This window comes from Dasypus novemcinctus, chromosome 3, assembly GCF_030445035.2.
Source record: "Dasypus novemcinctus isolate mDasNov1 chromosome 3, mDasNov1.1.hap2, whole genome shotgun sequence".
In the NCBI taxonomy this organism is placed as follows: domain Eukaryota; kingdom Metazoa; phylum Chordata; class Mammalia; order Cingulata; family Dasypodidae; genus Dasypus; species Dasypus novemcinctus.
Genome location: NC_080675.1, coordinates 45,003,668 through 45,027,196, shown reverse-complemented (window position 1 = coordinate 45,027,196; position 23,529 = coordinate 45,003,668). Strand labels below are relative to the sequence as shown.

Below are 23,529 nucleotides of genomic sequence, written 5' to 3'. Positions count from 1 at the left end.
CATAGCTGCCAATATTATGGGAGTAAGATGGAATCTCATTGTAGTTTTGATTTGCATTTCCCTAATAGCTAGAGATTTGGAGCATTTTTTTCATGTGCTTTTTAGCCATTTGTATTTCTTCTTTGGAGAAGTGTCTGTTTAAATCTTTTCCCCATTTTAAAAATGGATTGTTTGTCTTTTTATTTTCAAGATATAGGAGTTCCTTATATGTGCAGGTCATAAGTCTCCTATCAGATATGTGGTTACCAAATATTTTCTCCCATTGTGTAGGCTCTCTTTTCACTTTCTTTTTTTTTTTTTTAAAGATTTATTTATTTATTTATTTAATTCCCCCCCCTCCCCTGGTTGTCTGTTCTTGGTGTCTATTTGCTGCGTCTTGTTGCTTTGTCCGCTTCTGTTGTCGTTCAGCGGCACGGGAAGTGTGGGCGGCGCCATTCCTCGGCAGGCTGCTCTTTCTTTTCACGCTGGGCGGCTTTCCTTAAGGGCGTACTCCTTGCGCGTGGGGCTCCCCCACGCGGGGGACACCCTTGCGTGGCACGACACTCCTTGCGCGCATCAGCACTGCGCATGGCCAGCTCCACACGGGTCAAGGAGGCCCGGGGTTTGAACCGCGGACCTCCCATATGGTAGACGGACGCCCCAACCACTGGGCCAAAGTCCGTTTCCCTCTTTTCACTTTCTTGACAAATTCCTTTGAGGTGCAGAAGACTTTAATTTTGAGGAAGTCCCATTTATCTATTTGTTTTTTTGCTGCTCGTGCTTTCGGTGTGAAGTTCATGAAGCCATTTCCTATTACAAGGTCCTGTAGATGCTTCCCTACACTGCTTTCCAAAGTCTTTATGGTCTTGGCTCTTATATTTAGGTCTTTGATCCATCTTGAGTTGATTTTTGTATAAGGTGTGAGTTGGTAATCCTCTTTCATTCTTTTACATATGAATATCAAGTTCTCCAGACACCATTTGTTGAATAGGCCATTTTCTCCCAGTTGAGAGGGTTTGGTGGCTTTATCGAATATTATATGACTATATATATATGAGGATCTATATGAGAACTCTCAGTTCGGTTCCATTGGTCTGTGTGTCTCTCCTTGTGCCAATACCATGCTGTTTTCACTACTGTAGTTTTGTAGTATGTTTTGAAGACAGGTATTGTGAGTCCTCCAATTTCATTTTTCTTTTTCAATATGTCTTTGGCTATTTGGGGCCTCTTTCCTTTCCAAATAAATCTCATAGCTAGTTTTTCTAGTTCATTAAAGAATGCTGTGTTGATTTTTATTGGGATTGCAATGAATGTGTAGATCAGTTTTGGTAGGATAGACATCTTAATAATATTTAGTCTTCCTATCCATGAACAGGGAATATTCTTCCATTTATTTAGGTCTTCTTAGATTTCCTTGAACAGTCTTGTGTAGTTCTCTGTGTATAAGTTTTTTACATCTTTAGTTAAATTTATTCCTAGGTATTTGACTTTTTAATTTACTATTGTAAATGGTATTTGTTTCTTGATTTCCTCCTGAGTTTGCTCATTACTGGTGTACAGAAATGCTACTGATTTTTGCACATTGATCCTATAACCTGTGACTTTACTAAACTCATTTATGAGTTCTAGAAGCTTTGTTGTCGACCTCTCAGGGTTTTCTATGTATAGGATCATGTCATCTGCAAATAATGATATTTCAGCTTCTTCCTTTCCAATTTGAATGCCTTTTATTGCTGGTTCTTGCCTCAGTGCTCAAGTAAGTACTTCTAAAACAATGTTAAATAGAAGAGGTGATAGTGGGCATTATTGTCTCTTTCCTGATCTTAGAGGGAAAGATTTTAGGATTTCACCATTGTAAATGATGTTGGCTGTGGGTTTTCATATATACTCTTTATCATGTTCAGAAAATTTCCTTGTATTCCAATCTTTTGCAGTGTTTTTATCAAGAAAGTGTGCTGTATTTTGTCAAATGCTTTTCTGCATCTATAGATATAATCTTGTGATTTTTTTCCTTCAATCTGTTTATATGGTGTATTACATTGATTGATTTTCTTATGTTGAACCATCCGTGCATACCCGGAATGAATCCCACTTGGTCACTGTGTATAATTCATTTAATGTGTTGTTGAATGTGGTTAGCAAGTATTTTGTTGAGGATTTTTGCATCTAGGTTCATTAGAAAAATTGGTCTGTAATTTTCCTTTCTTGTGGTGTCTCTGTTTGGCTTTGGTACTAGGGTAATGTTGGCATCATAGAATGAGTTAGGTAATGTTCCTTCTGTTTTGACTTTTTGGAAGAGTTTCAGCAAGACTGGCGTAAGTTATTTCTGGAATGTTTTGTAGAATTCACCTGTGAAGCCATCTGGCCCTGGGCTCTTCTTAGTCGGGAGGTTTTTAAATGACTGATTCTATCTCTTTGCTTGTGATTGGTTTGTTGAGATCATAAATTCCTTCTTTCATCAATATAGGCTGCTTATGTGTTTCTAGGAATTTGTCCATTTCCTCTGAATTGTCATTTTTGTTGGAATATAGTTTTTCAAATTATCCTCTTATGATGGTCTTTATTTCTGTGGGGTCAGTGGTGATATCTCCTTTCTCATTTCTTATTTTGTGTATTTGCATCTTCTCTCTTTTTTCTTTGTTAGTCTAGCTAAGGGTTTGTCAATTTTATTGATCTTCTCAAAGAATCAGCTCTTGGTTTTGTTTATCTTTTCAAGTGCTTTCTTATTTTCTATTTCATTTAGTTCTGCTCTTATCTTTTTTCTTTCTTTCTTTCTTCTTCCTGTGGGGTTACTTTGTTGTTTTTTTACTATTTCCTCCAAATGTGCAGTTAGTTCTTCAATTTTTGCTCTTTCTTCTTTTTTGATGTATGAATTTATGGCTATAAATTTCCCTCTCAGTAGTGCTTTTGCTGCATCCCATAAGTTTTGGTATTTTGTGTTATAATTTTCATTAGTTTCAAGGTAGTTATTAATTTCTTTTGAGAGTTCCTCTTTGACCCACTGTTTTTCTAAGAGTGTGCTGTTTAATTTCCATATCTTGGTGTGAAATCTGGGCCTCTGGCCCTTGGTGTGAAGCAGATTTCCAGCTTCACTCCACTGTGGTCAGAAATATTATTTTGTATGATTTCGATCTTTCTGGATTCATTGAGCCTTTCTTTGTGGCCTAGCCTATGGTCTATCTTGGAGAATGATCCATGTGCACTTGAAAAAAATGTATATCCTGCTGTATTCACGTGTAATGATCTGTATATGCCTATTAGGTCCAGTTCCTCAAATATAGTGTTCAAAGTTTTTGTTTCTTTATTGATTCTCTTTTGAGATGTTCTGTCCAAAGTTGATAGTGGTGTATTAAAGTCTCCCACTATAATTGTAGAGGCATCTATTCTTTTACTTAGTTTTTCCAGTGTTTGCCTCATGTATTTGGAGGCACCCTTGTTAGGAGGATAAATATTTATGATTGTTCATTCTTCTTGAAAGATTATCCCTTTCACTAGTATGTAGTATCCATCTTTGTCTCTCACAATTGTTTCACATTTAAAGTCTATTTTGTCTGATATTAATATAGCTACTCCTGCCTTTTTTTGGTTATTGTTTGCTTGTAAGATTGTTTTCCAGCCATTCACTTTCAATCTCCTTGAATCCCTGGGTCCAAGATGTGTTTCTTGTAGACAGCATATAGATGGGTCATATTTCCTTATCCAATATTCCAGTCTGAATCTTTTGACAGGTGAGTTTAATCCATTGACATTCACTGTTATTACTTTTAAGGAATTATTTATGTTAGCCATATTTTGTTCGGACTTGTGTTTGTCATATTTTGTTTTTTTCCTTCTCTTTTTGTCTTTTTTGTTGCTCTTACATGCTCTTCCAACTCTGCCTCTCCTGTTTTTTTCTTTCTTCCTGCAGAACACCCTTTAGTATTTCTTGAAAGGCAGGGTTCTTGTTGGAATACTCTTTTAATTTCTGTTTATCTGTGAATATTTTGAACTCTCCATCATTTTTTAATGCTAGCATAGTTGGGTATTCTTGATTGGAAATTTTTTCTTTTAGTACCTTGACTATATCATACCACTGTCTTCTTGCCTCCATGGTTTCAGATGAGAAATCAGCACCTAATCTTATGGAGCTTCCCTTGTATGTGATGGTTCTCTTTTCTCTTGCTGCTTTTAGAATTTTCTCTTTGTCTTGAGCTATATAATTTAACAAGTATATGTCTTGGGGTAGGCCTGTTGGGATTTATGGTGTTTGGGGTGCGTTGTGCTTCCTAGACATGTACATCCATCTCTCTCAGTAGATTTGGGAAGTTTTCAGCCATTATTTCCTCCAACACCCCTTCTGTCCCCCTTCCCTTCTCTTCTTCTTCTGGAGTGCCTATAATACATATGTTTGTGCATTTTGCAATATCATCCAGGTCCCTAAGTCCCAGCTGGATTTTTTCTATCTTTTTATCAATCAGTCCTACTATCTGTTTGATTTCAGATGTACTGTCTTCCATGTCGCTTATTCTCTCCTCTGCTTCTTCTAATCTGGTGCTATTTGCTGAGAGTATATTTTTGATTTTTTGAACTGTGGTGTTCATCACCATCATATCTGTTCTTTTTTTGTGTATGTCTGCAATTTCCTCTCCAAGCGTTTTCTTCATATTGTTAATCTCTTCCTTTACTTCATCAAGTTGGTCTCTAATATATGTTTTGAGATCTTTAATTACTTGTCCGAAGTTCTGCTCCTCTTCCTGGTTTTTAATTTGTTCATTGGATTCAGCCATGTTTTCCTGATTATTGGTTTGGTTTGTAATTTTTTGTTGCTGTCTGGTCATCATTTTATCTTGATGGGTTTAATCAGTTCCTTAGCTTCTTTGTCTTGTCTTGGGGATTAATTAGTTGTTGTTCATGCTAAGTGTTATGTCTTCTCTTTGTCACTTTATTCTTCTTACTCTATTTTCTTGTTGCTGGCTAAGTTCACTTTGAAGGAAAATATTAGGACCAGGGAAAGCAAAATGAGTAAGAAAAGAAAATGTATAAAGTAGTATAGGTAATAAATGTTAACAGAGCAACAATGTGAGATCTAGGAGAATGGATATTAGACTCATGTAAGTTGTGTAGAGTTATAGCAGTGAGTAGAGTACCTGTAATGAGACAGCCAACTGAATATGGGGAGGAATATAGTATGAATTAAAAGGCCAGTGTTTTCATGAGAGAGGGAAAGAGAAAAGAAAGACAATAATATCAAGAGTGGATAAAAGACAGAAAACAGAACAAAGGTATTAGAAGTAAAAAGTCAGACAATTTGGGGGCCAAAGAAAGGGAGGTGGAATGTAAGAGAAACAGTAGATGATGGAGGATAGAAAGATGTAGGAGAAAGGGGATAGTGTAGGTGGCCAAAATTGATGCACACAGAAAAGAGGAAATGGAGGATGAGGAAACATAGCAAATGTGAAGCACTCCCTGCAGCACCTATTATATAAAGAAAATAAAATCAAAAAGAAGAAAAAGAGAGGGGAAATAAAAGCAAACAGAAGAAAAAGGGGGGGGGAAGAATAGTGGGGGGGGGGGGCGGGCGACAAGCAAGAAAAAGAAGAAGAGAAAAGAAACTAAATAAATGAAAAAGGACCTTGGGGGATAAAATGGGAGAAAAGACCAGGAGACAATGCAATATTAGCAACCACAAAAAAAAAAAAAAAAAAAAAAAAAAAGAACCAATATTTCAAGCTAGGTATCCTCTTTGTAGTTAAATAAAACACTTAGGGATCTGACCTTTCCCCTTTCTCCCTTCCTCACTTCTCTCTCTCCCAAGGCAGCAGGAAAGATGCCTGAGAGTCTGGTAGGAGATTCAAGTGGGTCCTTTGAACCAGCTCAGCACAGAAGACTACAACTCTTTATTTCCAGCATGAGAGCACCTGTTCCTCACCAGAAACCCCAAATATGCTATTGGAAGCTTGGATAGCACCTCCTACAGTCCCTCCCCCTTAGGTGTGCTAGGGAAGTTCTAATTGATTTTCTGACTCCACCTTCTCCCAGACCAAGTTTCCTATCCCAGGATGTTTAGGTAAATTGGGCTTCCTCAGCAGACTCGCCTCTCCTTTCTTTCCAGACTCTCCCCAGGTCAGCTGGTACACTCCTCCAAGCTCAAGGAGAAAAACAAAAAACAAAAAACAAAAACAACACAAAGTGCGGAGGGCTAGGGTAATCAAGGACCTCAGATGGACCTCAGGGCGCAGTGGATTTCGGGAATGGGAAGTCCGTGATATTGCAGACTCAAGGTGTGTGAGTCTCTGGAGTGTGGGCTACCAGGGTTTAGGGGATACAGACCTGGGAACCACGCATCTGGTAAACACGGGGTTTGGGAACACCACAGCCCAACAAAGTTTTCAGGGATCTCCATGGCTGGGCCACCAGCCCTAGGGGAAGGGTCCCCCCCCACAACTTCTGACCTCCATGTCAGAAACCCAAAATTCCACCTCTCACAAGAATCTCTTCTGTCACTGTCTCACCAAATCGACATCCAGACACCTCCTGCCCTGTAAGCCCCCGAAACAGCCCACTCAGGGTTTGGAACACTGCAGCACAACAAAGATTTCAAGGATCACTACAGCTGGGCTGCCAGCCCTAGGGGGAAGCGTCCTGCCCACAACTTCTGACCTCCATGTCAGTTACCCAAAATTCTACCTCTTGCAAGAATCTCTTCTGTCACTGTCTCACCAAATCGACGTACAGACACCTCCTGCCCTGCAAGCACCCAAAATAGCCTGGTCCAGCAGGACTCTGATCCTACTCAGCCACTTCTCTGCAGGAGAGATTATGAGGTGCACTCACTCAGACACCATCTTGCCCTGCCTCTCCTTGTTTCATTTCTTGATGACTTCTGAGAATTGTCATAGAGAGGAGGGGGATGTTAAAAATTATCTGCCTGTGGTGTCCCTCGTATGCCCCTCCCCTGAGATCCACTCAGCCTCTCGGGTAGGAATGGCCACTGGGCAGGTTGGAGCCATGCAGCAGGAACTCTTGAGTCTCTTTAGTGCAGTAACTACATTGGGGAGAAGGTCCCTCTTCCCCACCATTTTATTTAAAAAATTTTCCAACATAGAACATTGTGTTTTTTTTGTTTCAAAATATGGGTTTATTAATGAATCTTAGAATGCATTCTGGAAGAGATCCTTCCAGTTACATAAAATCACAGGAAAATTGTTGTTAGACAAACACAGTGTGTGTGTGTGGGGGGGGGGTTGTTTCATTACGTCATAGGGCAAATACAAACTAAAATCTTAAGTATACAAAAAACAGTGAGTGACAATATATCCTTCTTAAATTTTCTTTAAGGCAGATTTTTTTCTTCCTTTTTTAGGTACTGAGGTACTGGAATCAGGCATTGAACATGGGACCTCATATCCGGGAGGATAGCACCCAACCACTGAGCCACATTGGTTCCCCTGAGTCGGTTCCCTTGTCTTTGCTTGTTGTTTTGCTCATTGTCTGCTCATTGTTTGCTTGTTGTCTGCTCATTGTTTGTTTGCTTTCTTTAGGAGGCACCGGGAATGGAATCTAGGACCACCCATGTGGGAGGGAGGTGCTCATTGCTTGAGCCATATCTGCTCCCTAAGGCAGATCTTTTTAGCATTGTGTGTGTTACTAACATGGTGCAGTGTGGTTTTAGCAAATTTAACTGTTTTAATTTCTCAATGACAATAACACATGTGGCCAGGAACAGGCAACAAAATAACTTTTCTAGTCTTTCTACCTGGCCACATTTTAAAAACACAAATTATATATATTACTGTATCAAAAACACATTTTAACAGATTTCACAGCTCATTTAAAGCTTCAGTTTATAGTCATTCATATGAAAGATTTCTAAAGTGGAATGTTTCTTTAGGAAGAATTGCTTACTGGGATTCCAGTGTTCTAGATCAGAAATGCAGAAGTCCTTTTTCAGTGCAACATCAGATATTTTATGTCTGTTCACTCATGTTTTTCTTTCAAGAGTTTCCTGATTTCACTTTCGGATCATCATTTTTGTATACTTATTTTCTTTAGTATATTCTCTGGTAAGGCAGGTTGATATCTGTATAAATAACCATATGGGCGAAGATGATAAATGAGGTATTCTAACTCATACATAGTTAGAGGGTCAACGTAATGAAAAGAAATTGCAAGGTCAGAACAGCATCCCGGACCCTCTACAGCAAGATAATAGTTATATTTCCAGTACCAAGAGGTTTTGGGCAGATAACCTTTGATTAAGTGGTATTTGGGTGCAAAAGGATGAAAAGTTTCCTTTCTGGTGGTATCTCTGGAGTCTCCTGCTTCTACATTTATAAATTCCATGCATCTCCCCAGTGCTAAGTCTTCAATGGAGGAACTGTGTGTACATTTGTATGTTTTAAATGCATCCACAAATCTCTTCAAGGCTTCCTTGCTCAATACGTAACCTGCTCCTCCACTCATGTAGCCCTGCTTTACAAAGGGCTTAAATCTTCTCCCAAAGTAAATGGGTTTTTCAGGATCATATTTTGGAAGAAGCCATCTCAAATTGTCTAGTATGACATATGTATCATCATCTGCTTTCATAAACCAATCAGTATCTTCCAAAAAATGGTCATAAACATACCGAAAAGCTTTAACTGTTTTCCAGTATAGTTGATCTCTGCCTTCTCTGGTTTTTAGTCCCACAGTAGGGAAGTCTTTATTTTTTGAACTCATAAACAAAACTTTATTGCAATGTTTGGCCCATGTAGCTTTGACATGTTTGGCCTTTTTCTCTAGATTTTGAGGGCCTGTCATAACCCAGCAAAGAATTTTAACCTTCTGATAAAGTTTTTCAGCAATGTCTGCACCCTCATCTTTATGTTGGCTGGCACCTGCACTGACGTTCTTCTGTCCTTCTAGATGATTCTGTCTGTTGTCATCTGAATATCTAGTGTGAGGATCATTATGAAGAATATTAGGTTGGGTATCACTTTGTTCTTCCAAGAAAACACTAACGAGCTGAGAACATTAAAAAAATCCAATTGCTGATCCACAGAGGAAGATTAAAAAATTCAGCCAGGATTTAAAGGCCATTTCCTGAAAGTGTATCACTAACATCAGTGGCAACTCCCCCTTGCCTCTCCTGGGCAGTGCAGAGGAGGACGACATGGAGTCAGTACCATTCCTTCTCTAGGTCGCTGAGGAAGTGACTCAGGGCTCCAAGCCAGAGCTGTCTGCTGCTGCCCAGGTCATTCCCAGGTGGCGGTGGTGGCCCTGTAGAAACAGTTTTGAGATAAACTGATACTGACCATTTAATTGCCTGATTTTAGAGTCCATCCAAGTAGCACAGAATGTGCTTTGTAGCAACCATGGAAATCCTGGTATTTAAAAGTATGATTCCATGGCCAGGGAACAGTGCATCTTGTTCCCACCTGATAATAAAAATATTGTGGGTGCCCTGCCGGCCACCATCTCAGATGGGTGACTCAGGGGCTTTCAGTGGTCATAATGCTCTGATTTGGGGCAGAGGGATGGAGATGACTTTGCTCTTGAGCCTGGCTCCTTCGTGGTTCCCTTACAGTCAAGGCAGCAAGGGTGATCAGGCAGACGGGGCAAAGCTGGGCCCTGTTGTGTCCAGCCCTAGGTGGGCAGAGAGGGTGGCTTTCTCTGAGGAATAACTTGAAAGCCTGCTGGCCCAAGATAGCTCCCCACAAGGCCTAACATTTTCACCACTGCAGGCACTCCACGGGGTTTTAGTGCTGCTGCCATTACTACCACCACTGTTTTTATTCTGCTGCTTGGGTATTCTTGGAGATGCACAGAAGTGGCACCTGCGAGGATTAGCGCATCCACCCTAAAATGACCAAGAGGCCAGCCAGCCTGGTCATGCAGAGCCCTAAAGTACAGGGATGCAAAGAGGACTAACAAGGAGTCTTGGACAAGGACAAATGTGGGAGAGGAAGAATGGCTGGAGGGGAGAGTCTCGACCAGCAGGGTCTAAGGCACAGAGCCGGTGCCCAGTGATGAGATAAGCAGAGTCTTTGCTGCTCTGCCCAGTTCAGTCCAGGGGTTGAAAAACTGTGCCAGAGGGAGCAGGTGCTGCTATGGAGGCACTCCAAAAGCAACTGATTTCTTCCTGGAAGCTGCTACGGTTATTGATTTCAGACATGACAAGCTCAAGAGCACTAAGAGATTCCCTCAAAAGGAAATCAAACTGTTTCTCCAGGTGAGTATTGCTTTTTATATAGGCAGGGGTCTAAATCTCTTGAGGTGAAAACTACTGGGTCTCGCCTCTGGAGCAATCTGGGGAGACCTATAAAGTTTATTGATTTGACTTACTTAACTTACCCTGGCTAATCATAAAACCACTAGACCCATCAATCAGTGTCTGGACTCCCCAGGAGAATCATTATAGAGTGGATCGAATCCTCAAAGATGGCAATTTATGGGGGAAGCACCGAGGGGGTCAGGACACTGGATGCCACTCCGTGCTGGGGCTCAGTTCATCCCTTAGTTTTGCACAATGACATTCTAGTCAGGTGTATCAGGGAAGCTGCTTCCCTGCTCAGGAGAGGGCCTGGGAAAGGGCCAGGAGCTCGCTGGGACCAGGCTGTGGTGACTTCTCTGGACAGTAAAGAGCTAGACGGTCCCATCAGGAAGGTCATGGGAAACTGCCAGATTTATTTTTTGCCAGGTAAGAAAGGGCAAGATAATGAGGATATTGGGTCAGGCAAGGAAGGAAGAGTGTATGGAGGGAGATAGCCAAGATAACTGAGTGGCCGGCAACCCCTTAAAGTCCAGAGCACAGCCATCCAGAGGATACCCTGCAGCTTACCTTTGTGTCAGCAGGAAGCACCTGGAAGGAGAAGGGGAGGTTGAGTTATTCAATCCAATTCACCAAGTATTTCTCTTGCCTCGGGATGTGAGACATGTCCTTACCTGGGGCTACTTGTAGTCCTGTTGAAGAGACAAGATGTTCCCACTTGAATGGGATAATGATCTGAGACTTTGGATGATTGCATGCCAAGACAGCAGCATATATTATAAGTGCTGTGAGAAAGCTGGAGGGATTGGGGGAAGTTTCAGAAAGAAGGTGAGCTGAGATAGTCTTGGAAGAAGAGAGGGGATCTGGATGATAAATTCATCTCATCAAAATGTAGCATCCATTGCCTGCTTGAGCGAAGGAATACTTAAGGACATATTAGATAGTATACTTAGTGGTAAGAAGTGAGAGCTCCGGGGTCAATGTTTGGTTTCAAGCCTGAACTCAGCCAATTACTATTGGTGTGGGTAAGTAACCTAATGACTATGAGCCTCAGTCTCCTTGTCCATAAAATGAGGGTATTAATAATACCCATATGGTAAAGTAGTTTTAAAGATTAAATGAGATTACTGTCTGTAGAGCACTTAGCACACTGTCTGATGCATAGAGAACATTCAGTAAATGACAGTGACTTTTATAATTATTATTTTTCAAGGTGGTAGAAACAATATTCAGACTACCACCAGGTTCTGGAGTACTCTGATGCCTCATAGACTGCTTGGAGAATGGAAAAGGCCAAGAAGAGTTTCTCTCTCTTTCTTCTGAAGGAGATCACAGAGGGAAGAATATTCAAAGTTTGAATTTGCTCTTCCCCAGTGAAAGGCACTTCGATGGAGTTCCATGAAGTTTTCTTCACCTTTTCAGCCCCAGAATGCCCTCCATGTCCTCCTCCCTGGCCAATCGTATCTCTATTCTAGATGCCATTCCAGTGCCCCCCTCTCTTGAAGGCTTTCCTTTCAGGTCTGGCCACCATACTCTCTCTGTCCCCTGACCCTACTGCCCTCGCCTCACTCTGACTGGCCCCTGTCCCGTGTGAATCTTGTTTATAGGGCTGTGCCGTGTTTTCCCAATTAGACAGATGTTTCTCAAAAGTAGGAAGTGAGCAGAACATGTGTTCCATAGACTTTAGATGATGACTCTTGTCTCATGGAGACTGCAAACTCTGTTCTCTCTTGAGCTTGAAGGGTCTGTGGTTCCTCGTTCTACCCCCACTCTATTTTCATCAGGTCCCTTACTGATGAAAGCGCTTAGAATGCTGCCTGGTGATAGAGAGCCCAGGCGTGCTGGGGGGATTTGCATCTGATCTCTGTGAACTTCCTAGGATGCCCAAGCCCCGCTAGTGAGGAGCCCCACTGGGTGGGAGCAGCGCCAGTGTTGGGGGTTTGATTGGGCTTCTGTGGATAACTGGCAGGAGAATCAGCCGCCACCACCGCAGGCCTGACTTTGATCTAATTTCTGGCCTTCTCTGGCGGTTCCCAGAGGGGTGGCTGCCCTAATGTCAAATGGGTCTTAATAAGTTTCCACTTCAGAGGTCTGAGTTCTCGTCAAACCTGACAGATGAGACCAATTGGGGTCTGTGCTGGGAGGACGGGGAATCCTGGGAGGGAAGGCTATAATGACCATTTGAATGACACCATGTTCTTGCTTTTCTTTTAGCTTTCCCTCAGGGCTGGGAATCATCCCTAAATCTCTTTTTGTATTCTTGGTTGTCAACAATCATCTGCTCTGGGAAACAGTTTAGTAGAACCACTTCTATTCCTCCCATTGTCCCCATTTTGTTTGCTAACCCAGAGGCTTAGCCTTAGAAAGGGAGATTGACATGGAGATATACAGCTAGATGATCCAGATCATCAAAAGAAATGATAACTAAATGAGGAACATCTAAACCTGGAATAAAGAATCTTAAACATCATTCAAAGACAGGCATACATAGGCCAAGGACAACCAGTCACATTAGGAACGATACAACTGAGGTCTGAACAGAAGTCCCTACTTCTTCAAGGAGAGCCATTTTGGCCCTAGCCAATGTTTCATAAAACTCATGATATTTTCTTTGAGTTCTATGTGTGCCCCTTCAGCTAGAATCTGAAGGGCAAGGGAGAGGAGGCCCAGAACCCCACTGAGGAAGTGGACAATGGTGCACTAAACAAGCAGACAGCTAGTTCAGTGCCAGCAGGGCAGAGGTGAAGTAGCCCTGAATGTTGCATGGCCTCCAGTTACACCACGGAGAGCTGGCAGGGATGTAATGAGGGGGGAATTCAGCTCTAAGCCTTGAACTTGAAGCAGGCTAGTATATAAATGGGTTGAAGAAACTCTGAGAGAAGACAGTCCTTTGGGAATTCAACAGAGGCAGATCTAGAAATGCTGGCTCCCCAAAGCAAAAATTTCACAGAGGGACTCCTAACCCTTTGTGAAATGAGAAATAAACCAGTCTCCAATGCAACACCAAAGAACCTTGAATAATATTTGCAAATAACATCAGAGCTAGGAAAAGAAGCAAGGGTGCTCTCTCACCCTCTAGCTAGTTATCCTTTGCTTTTCCATGCACAGACAAAAAGTTGCAAGACCAGCAAGCCCTCAGAAAGGGGGGAAATTGAACTACCACAAGTGGTACTTTCTGCGAGTTGGTAAGGGTTAGCCAGGGCCTCTCAGAGGTCAAGAAATACATGGACTACTTCTGTTTTTTAAGACTCGTGGTATATTAAAAAAAAAAAGGAGAAATAAAACAGAATCACAAAACTTGTGGTATTTTTTCGAACTTCACATTGGATAAATTAGTACATTTTACCATAGCATTGAGCTATTCACAGGATAATTACAGGATATTTGAAAAATATTAATTCATAATGTACTTTAGGCAGTCTGATAGGGTATTGGGGACACACACTTTAGCTATACAAAGAGCATCATCTTCTTTCAATGTTGCCAGTGTGGCTCTGAGACTGTATGTATAACCTCATTTGGAAATGAAGTCAAAATCTTAAACTAGAGGCCCATGGTTGGCCTGGAAAAAATGGCCTCCCAGTCCCCCGTCCTCCTCCTGCCATTAACCCTGACTTCAGCAGAAGTAAATAGCTCACATGAATGCAGCATTTTATGAAGATTCAGAAGTCTTATAAATATTTAATAACAACTCCTATGTTGAATTAGGGAAATTTTAAAGAAGAGAGTATTGTGGCACCTGAGACAGCATTTTGGGAGTCCTTTATAGCCTCTAGGGCCCAAATTTCATGAAAGCATTGCCAATGAGATCAAGTTACACACATGTATCTCCACAGAAAGTTAAAAATGGCTGAGAATAAATGCCAAGGAAAGAGAAATTGTCCTTCCTTACCAATGTATATGTATGAGACACCTCTTGTGAATCATTAAGAGATTTTGGTCTCACCTAACTCTTATCCCAGGTGCATCCAGTTCGGTGGGGTTCCAATCACTTCCGCAGACCAACCGCAGGCTTTCACTGAATGCCCCTTGCTCTACCTTTGGGATTCTCTGTGACACTTTGGATGGGGGCACCATGAGATCCTGCAAGGGACTCACACATAGACAACACATAGGTGGGCAAGGGAGTTAACATCCCACTGGGAGAACCATTGACTGGTGGTGTGTGGGGACAACAGAGAAATGCTGCCCCCTTTCTTACCCCTCCAGAAGCACCTCGCCCCTCTGGATTGTGCTGAGGCACGTTTCATAGAGCTCTTCTTGTTGTCTCCTGGTATTGCATAAGCACTTTTCTGAAAACATGGCTAACTCAATAGCATAACTCTGTATTGGTGCCTTCTTCTCCCCTGCTTCACTTCCCCACTCCCTTACTCCTACGGTTTGGATCCCAATAAAGTACTTGTACTAAGGCCTCTGCCTTAGGCTCTGCTCTCTGCAAAACCCAAAAGCCTTTTCACAAAAACGGGTGGTGCACTGGGTCTTCTTTGCATTTGTTTTCTTGCATATTTTTTAAAAAACTAAATGCAAGATTTGACATTGAGATTTATTACGTACTTTTAATTCTGATTTTGCTACTTAATGTGTTAACTGTCCTGCCCAGCCTTGAGTTATCTACAAATTTGTTTATAAAATTTATTGTCTGTTTAAAAAACAAAGCCATCAACAACCCACCTATTTCACCTTCCTGGATGACAATGCTCCAGCAGCTTCTCCTCCTCCAGGTGCACAAATGGGCCAAGCTCTTCCCTCCGCAGGGTCTTGTACTTGTTATTCTTTCTGCTTGGAATCCTCTTCCCTAGGCTCTTCAAATGGACATTTATTTGTCATACTTTTGGACTCAGCTTAAACCTCACTGCTCAAAGAGGACTGGCATGGCCACTGTGTTTCTTTCATAGCACTTTTTCCAACCGTAATTTCCAATCTATGATTACCATGACTAATTTATTAGTTGGGTTTTCATAGAGAGATTGAGATGAAGAATTTTCTTGTCTTTTAAAATAATTATTATTGAAATAATGAAAATGCTCTAACAACTACTGAAGGGATGAATGCACAACTATGTGATTATTAGTTAGGTTTTCACTGTCCATTTTCCTCATTAGAATGAAATCTCCAGGAGGGCAGGGATGTCTCTTTTTTTCCACTCCTATTTTCCCAGAACCTAGCTCAGGTTCTGACACTTTGCAGGAGCTCAATAAATATTTGAATCATCCTCTCTGTTTACGCACTAGATCTCATCATCTCTTACTACAATCTCTCCACTAATCCTCTCTCCTTTTTCCTGCATCATCATTTCCCCCCTCTTACTGGATCATTCCCATCAATGGATAAACATGTTATAATTTCTTCTGTCTTAAAAAACAAAACAAACAGAAAACAAACAAAAAAACCTGCCTTGACCCACATTCTCTTTCAACTGTCACCCCATTTCACTCTCAATTTTAGCAAAACTCTGAACAGTTGCCTTATTCTTCTCCCATTCTCACTGGAACTTATTTCAATCAGGCTTTTGTTCCCTTCCTTCTAACTGAATCTATTCAGGTAGAAAAAATCCAGTGGTGAATTCTTGGTCCCCATTTTACTTGACCTTTTGACAGTATTTGACATGATTTACTGCTCCTTCCTCCTTCTTGAAACATTTTTTCACTTGGTTTCAGCCTGCACACTCTCCTAGTTTTCCTTCTACCTCACTGATCACTTCTTCCCTGTCTCCTTTCCTAGTGCTTCCTTATCCCTTCAACCTCTAAGTATTGGAATTCTGCAGGACTTAGACTTTGACCCTCCAATCTCCTCTTCCTCCTTTGGTGGTCTTGGTTTTACTTACATTCTACACATTTTATTTTCAGCCCAGACCATCCCTGAAATCCAGACACATCATCTTTTTGCTCAACATCTCTACTTGGATGTCTCTATGTGTATCACACACTTTCACTTCCCAAATGGAGCTCATTATCTTCTCCCCCAAAACTGCTCCAGACATCTAACCTTTCAATTGCTCAGGCCAAAAATCTAGAAGTCATCCTTGACTCTTTTTTCTTTTGGCCTTCCTATATGATGGAAAAGTTCATGTGTCAACTTGGTCAGGTTATGGTGTCCAGTTATCTTTTAAGCAAGTACTGATCTGATTGTTACTGTGAGGATATTTCATCGATTGAAATCATCAGTAAGTTGATTGCATCTATGGCTGATTACACTTATAATCAACCGAGGAAATTGTCTTCAACAATGGCAGAAGTCTCATCCAATCAGTTGAACACATTAAAAGGAGAAGTGATGATTTCCGCAGTCAGAAGAGAATTTCTACCTCTACTTCTGCCAGCCAGCTGCTATTGGAGAATTCATCAAAAACGTTCATCTGAATTCCCAACTTGTGGGCTGCCCTGCAGAATTTTGAATTGCCTATCCCCACAGTCGTGTGAGACAATTCTTATAAAAAGCTCATATGTATATATATACTGCCAGTTTTGTTTTCCTAGAAACCCTCACTAATAAAACCAATCTGTTAGGAAATTCTGTTAGTTCAACACTCCAAATCTATTTGATTTCTGAGTGCTTCTTTCCATTTTTATTGTTACACTCCAGTCCTAGCCATCAACATTTCTGAACTGGATTATTGTTGTAGCCTCCTAATTTTCCTGTTTCCACCCTTGCCCCCTGCAGCATTTTCTCAAGTAAAGTCCAGAGGGATCTTTTTAAAATATAAAATAGATCATGTCATGCCTCTGCTTAAAACTTTCAATACTTTCATCATACTCAGAATAAAAGTCAAAGACCTTTCAAAGGCTTACCAGGCCCTACCTGAAGTGTCTTCTCATTAGCTATCTGATCTGATCTTCTCACCTCCTTCTCATCCACTTTTTTCTACTCACTCTGGTTTCCTGTGCCAGCACATCCTTGTGCTACACCTTTGTGCTTGCTGTTATGTCTGCCAGGAATGTTCTCCCCCCAATTAGTCAGCCAAATGGGTGCTGATGCAAAATACCAGATATCTGTTGGCTTTTATTAAGGGTATTTATGTGGGGTAGAAGCTTACAGTCACATAAAGCCTGTCTCTCACCAAAGTTTGTTGCCATGTGTTGACTCATGCAAGGGTTCAGGCTCTTTTTCTCTTAAGGCTCTGTAGTCCCAGCTTCTTCCAATATCAGCCATAGGCTGAGTTAAATCTCACCTCTCTTCTCCCAGGGCTCATTCCTCTCTGGGCTCAACTGCTTTCGTCTCTCCAAAAGGTCAGCTATAGATCATCAGGCTCACTTTCTTCCCAGGGCCTCTGCTGTATCTTCTTCTCTATTCTTCTCCTGTGTGTTTACTTCTCAGGGTTCCAGCTCAAAACTCCAAACGCTGTCCTGTGAATGTCTTTTCTCTGTGAGTCCCTGCTTAAGCGGTGGGGACTCAATGTCCTACTGATGCGGCCCAATCAGAGCCATAATCATAATTTAATCAAGAACAAGTGAAACCTCTGAAGTTAATACAATCTAATATACTCAGAGGAACAGACCAGTTTACAAACATAATCCAGTATCTATTTTTGGAATTCATAAATAATACCAAACTGCTACATCCCCAGATATTCACACAACTCCTTCCCCATTTCCTTCAAGTCTTTGCTCAAATGTCACCTTCTCAGGAAGGCTTTCCTTAACTATTCTAATTAAAGTTGTACCCCATATCAATATTCTGTCCCCCTTCCCTGTTTTATTTTTCTCCATAGCATTTATCATCCTCCGACATACTACATGTTATCTTTATTGCCTTTCTCCTCCACTAGAAAATAATCTCCATGATGGAGGGGTTTGTGTCTTTTTTGTTTATTGCTGTCTCCCCAGTGCCTAAAATGTACAAAGCATATAATAGACACTCAAGAAAAATTTGTTGAGTGAATGAACCATTTTCTGGAATGAAGGAATCATTTTGTGGAATGAATGAATAAAATGATAAAGCTTTTTTTGTGTTAACAGAGGAAAAAAACTTAGTCTCTAGTTGGAGCAATATCTAAACAACTTAAAAGATCAACATTCAAGTTAGAAAGCAAATATACATAAGACAGCTATGTAGCAATGTATGGTAGCTATTTCACCATGTAAGTGATGTGGGGAAGAATCCTCTTCCATTCTTTGGCGCTGCCTTCTAATGTGGAAAGCTTAGCAGTATAGTCTAATGGAGAAAGGGAAATGTGCTACAGACTCCTCAGCATTTAGATAATGACTTTGCCTTAGAGATGGAAAAACTGAGGTCCAGAGGTAGTCACTTTTCCCATATTCTGTGTTCTCCCCTCTAATAACCTAGGGTCTAATCCTCCACAAAACACACTCACCTTACTCACTCAAAGCAAAGGAAAAGTCTTTATGGTTGCTTAGAACTGGGATACCAGTTCTGGGAACTGGTATGCAACAATAGTGCCGGCCGGGAGATGGCGACTCACCTTCCTCACCAGGACAATTATGCCTAGGCAGCCACTGAAGGACAGAGAGACGGTTACAAGCTGGCGTGATTGGGTCAGCCTGGAGCCTCTAGGGAGGAATGCTCAGAAAACAGGGCTCTGCTTCAGATCCCTCATTGTTGTTGCTGAAAAAGACACATTTTTAAGGTTACAGATGCAGGTGCAACTCTAAATCCAGGATAGTTGGCAGGCTTGCAGCCAGGATATCTTTCTCAAATTCAGGAAGTTCGTGAAAACTTAGGACAGCTGCTTTTCATCTGACATTTCCTCGGCTTAGGTAATAGCGTCTGAGGGCCAGCCAGAAGATTTTCTCCAAGGCAGAGACTCAACCCGACCAGCTTTTTACCACAAGCTTTATTAGCCTGGGCTTTGGATCCACCAACTCCTAAAAATGTGTAAAATCATGGGTGAGGGCTGGGAGGTGGGGGTGTGTGCTGATGGACACCTAAGGTTCCTAGAGAGAAGGTCCCTTGGTTTCACCAGTTGCTCAAAGGGCTCCACGATTCAAAAGAGGTTAAGATCCACTACTCTAAAAAATTTCTCAGACTTTTACCCCTAGAGCCCTTACTGGTCCTTATTCTCAACCAGCCCTGGGATACTCTGATTCCCTGCTTTTCATTTAGAGGTGTATAAGTCAGGGACCAGCCAGGAGTCAGAAACATCACCAGTGATGTTGAACAGAGAAGGTAATATAAGGGTTAACTAAGTAGGAAGTTGTTAATTAGGTAATGAAAAGGGAAAAAGAGGACACTAGGTATCACAGAGGTAGCAAGTGAAGCAGCAGCCACCAAGCCTGGGGCTGGCTGTGGGAAGAAGTGGGACTTTTTAAAACTTAGAAACCTGAAACACAGACTCTGAGAAGGAATTGCTACTTGGCCAGGCTGGAGGAGAGAACCCCATGGCGATGTGACCCAGACTCTGAGAAAGGAGCCCCACGGGGGACCTGGTGTCCTCTGGGGGGGTGGGGCAGAGAAGGCGGCAGCATGGCAAGGCTGGTTCTGTAAGTGTTGACAAAACTACAAACTGCAGTCGAGTGCTGCCACAGGAAGGAACTGCCACAGCCAGCCTGAAGAGGCCAGACTGCGAATAAGAAAATGACAGGAAGGAACAAATCCTTTCCTTCTCCTCCAGCTGAGCTATCTCCCTCTAGCGCCTCCTATTGGCAGACCCTAGCATGGAGTTGGCTGGCAAAGCAGAAATATGGTGTGGCTCCAGCATCACAAAGCAGAATACAGAAAGGTAGGTTGAAGCTGAGTGATAATAAATTAAGGTCCCCCAAAATATTGTGTTTACTATAATACTTGCAGACATTATTCTTTCCATTCCCATCCAAAGGGATTTAAGCTCTTAATAGACTCATCATCAGGCAGTTTCTGGGCATTGCTTTTTAGATGAAGTTTGAGGAAGTAGCAGCTATTGACCTCCATGGTCTTACAGCAATGAAATCAGGGCCTCCCAGCATTTATAACCTCAAGTCAGGAAAGACTTCTAAATTGGGTGGGGAGGAATGACAGCTTCTTGGTCATGGCCCATGGTAGCTGTGGCATCAGCCCATTTGTATAGTTGTTGTCACTCCCTCAGGTAAAATCTTCTGAGATTCTGATTCAGAGCCCAGCTCATAAAACACTCTTCCCTTAATTTCCCCGGGCCCTAGGAAATCTCCCAATATTGGAAATAGGAATGATCATAATGCTGAACAAACACGATTCATGGGGTATAATAAAAAAGCAACTTTGTTTTTGCTCCCACTTTCCTTTCACATCTGTTGAAGGGAGTTAGCTTTTCCCTTGCCCAGATGAAATTTAGAGCAAGCCTCATGACTTTCTGGTCACATTTTTAGTAACACCAGCAATCCTCTAGTCATTTAAAATCACACAGTATAAATTTAGTAATTAAAATATTCACTCGTATAAACTTCTCTCCCATTTCAGGATTCTTCAAAAGTGGAAAAAAAGGGGGCTGGAGGAAGGAGTATATGGTTAGCTGCCAACATTTCTCCTCCTCCCTCCCCAGATTACTAACTATGAATTCTGATTCTTCCAGAGTTAGAGTTATGAGAATGAAAAGAGGTGAGGGGAGCAGGAAAGTTCTGGCATCAACTTTCTTTGGACTTGACGTTTAAAGATGACTTTCACACATTCTTTTTGGCAATTCCCGTTCTGTGCCTCCCAACCACTGATGCTCTGTCCCCTGAAGTTTGCTTCATAGAACAAAAACACTAATTCAAGCCACTCACTCCTTCCTCAGACCCTACAAATCTGATGGTACCTTGGATTTCTTTATGAGAACTTCGGTTTATCCCTCCATGTAGCTCTCTTGGACTGATCTAAGACAACACCTCAATGTCGACCCTCTCTTGGGTGTGGCCCAAATCAGGCCACACACTCACACATTTTCCAACTGACAAATTTGGGGAGTACAAGCTCTCCTACACAGCCTCTTCCCCTTTATCTCGTCCCCTTTACCCCACGGTCAAAGCCACTAGGCTTGTCTTTTAGTCATCTCTTGTCTTTCAGACTTTCCTAGGTGAAAATTGCATACCTCTGCCCCATGACCCCTAAGCTATATGCAACATATATTAAGCTCTATCAGTGGACAAGAAGTCCCTTTCCCCATGCTTGTGATGAGGGACCTTTACTCCTTCATGAGTGGGAGAGCCACTCACAGCACACCAAAATCTTTGCCCAGAAACCCTCTCTTTCTCATCCCTACACTCCATGAATGAGGTGGGCAAGACTCACAAAATGCTATTTTTTTAATCTCCTCCTTTCTGGTAAATCCTGCAGGTGGTTCTATTGTCTACATGCCTTAGCAGAAACTTCTATTTTAATCTTGTCACATATACACATTGAGAAAAATGAATAAAGTAACTGGGTTACTTTATTACTCTGAAAGCAACTTTATTACTTTTAAAGTTTACAAACATGAATAAAATGGCCAGAATGGGCTTTTTTAGGCTATTCAGGGACAGTTCAGATAGAGGAGAGATGCTGCAAAACTTCACCCAGGGCCCAGGAATTGTTTCTTAACTGAAATCATTAAACTGTTTCTAATCCTGCATAGAAAGATTGAAACTCTGGGATTGTTGGAAAGAATTGTCATGGCAGCAGAGATATTTTGAAATGGAAGTATGGACTAAAAATTATGGGGGAAATTGCTATTTCTATACAGATTATCCATGCGAAAGCAGGAGGTATTGCTTGCCACCTTTCTAAACCTCTACTTCATGGGCTACTAGGTATTTGATGCCCTGCCCACCCCACCCCTGGCAATCTGATCTACTGGTTGGGTCAAAACTGAGTGCTAAGGATTTGACAGGGTCTGATCTTGCCCCAACAGACTAAAAGACTATTGTTATTCCTCTTGCAGTGTCCAATTTGGGGAAGGAAGAAGCACAGAAAATCAGGGCTGGAAGGGACTTTGAAAGCATGTGGTTCAGGGAAACGGACTTGGCCCGGTGGTTAGGGCATCCATCTACCACATGGGAGGTCCGCGATTCAAACCCCGGGCCTCCTTGACCCGTGTGGAGCTGGCCCATGCGCAGTGCTGATGCGCGCAAGGAGTGCCCTGCCACGCAGGGGTGTCCCCACATACGGGAGCCCCACGCGCAAGGAGTGCACCCCCATACGGAGAGCTGCCCAGCACGAAAGAAAATGCAGCCTGCCTAAGAATGGCGCCACCCACACGGAGAGATGACACAAGATGATGCAAAAAAAAGAAACACAGATTCCTGTGCCGCTGACAACAACAGAAGTGGACAAAGAAACAAGATGCAGCAAATAGACACAGAGAACAGACAACCGGGGTGGGGGAGAGGGGAGATAAATAAATACATAAATAAATCTTTTTTTTTTTTTAAAAAAAGAAAGCATGTGGTTCAAATACCATGTTGTACAGATAGGAGAAGTTAAGTCACTATCATCACCAAGAGCCTCCTCCCAAGTGATCACCTTTTCTCCCCAGCTCTTACTTCATCACTCCATTGCTTAAAGCCCTTAGCATTTCTCCATTGCCTAGGGAAAGAAGTCCCAAGTCTTTAGCCTGGAATTCAAGTTCCTCCTCTATTTGGCCTCCCTGGGCCTTGCTGGCCTCATATCCTTCTTCTTTCCTACACAAAATCAAAATACCCTTTTAACTGGCTGATGTTCTTGTAAATCAGAGCACCTTACCTTCATTTCTGTCAATATCCTCTTTACTCCAATGCAATCCCAATCAAAGTCCTAGTGTTGTAGAATTTTGAGAGAGGTTCAATTATTTGCGTATAGAGAGGCCAGGACTCAGGAATGATTTTGAGAAGGAAAAATAGTTTATTGATGGCCAGCCGGACTCGGGAGCTTTCTGTTTCAATCCCCAGCCCGGAACAAGATTTTTGAGTCCCTTTTATACAGAAAGAGGAAAGGCCAAATGGTTCTTTTGTTTCAGTTCTCAGTAGGCTTGAATTAGCATATATATCTTCCACATCTTAGGTAAACTTTTAGCATATTTTGTTTGCATTTCCCCTGAATACTTAAAGTTTATAGACCTTGCATTGTTAAACTGTTTCCTGGGACTGGAGTCCTTGCCATGGTCTCCAAGGGCAGGACTGCAGCCTCTTATCACCCCACACCCACAAGTCACAGATAATTTAGGTTATCTCTGAAGAGACAAAGAGCCTCCCACCCATAGCCCATATCACTAGCAGAGATTTTGGTAGAAATTGAAAAAATTATTCTCAAATTTACAGGAAAGCAAAGGACTCAGAATAGCCAAAACAATATTGAGAAAGAACAACAGCGTTGGCGTATTCAGGCTCCCTGAGATCAAAACTTACTATAAAGTTATTGTAATCAAGAGAGAAGCATATTGGCATAAGCATAGCTACATAGATCAAAACTGAATCCAGACC

At 41.8% G+C, this 23,529-nt stretch overlaps 1 pseudogene; it reads right to left on the bottom strand.

Moving 5' to 3' along the window:
* Nucleotides 1–6,769: 6,769 nt before the first annotated feature.
* LOC101425517 (glycoprotein-N-acetylgalactosamine 3-beta-galactosyltransferase 1 pseudogene) lies at nucleotides 6,770–22,983 on the bottom strand (annotated as a pseudogene).
* Nucleotides 22,984–23,529: the final 546 nt, after the last annotated feature.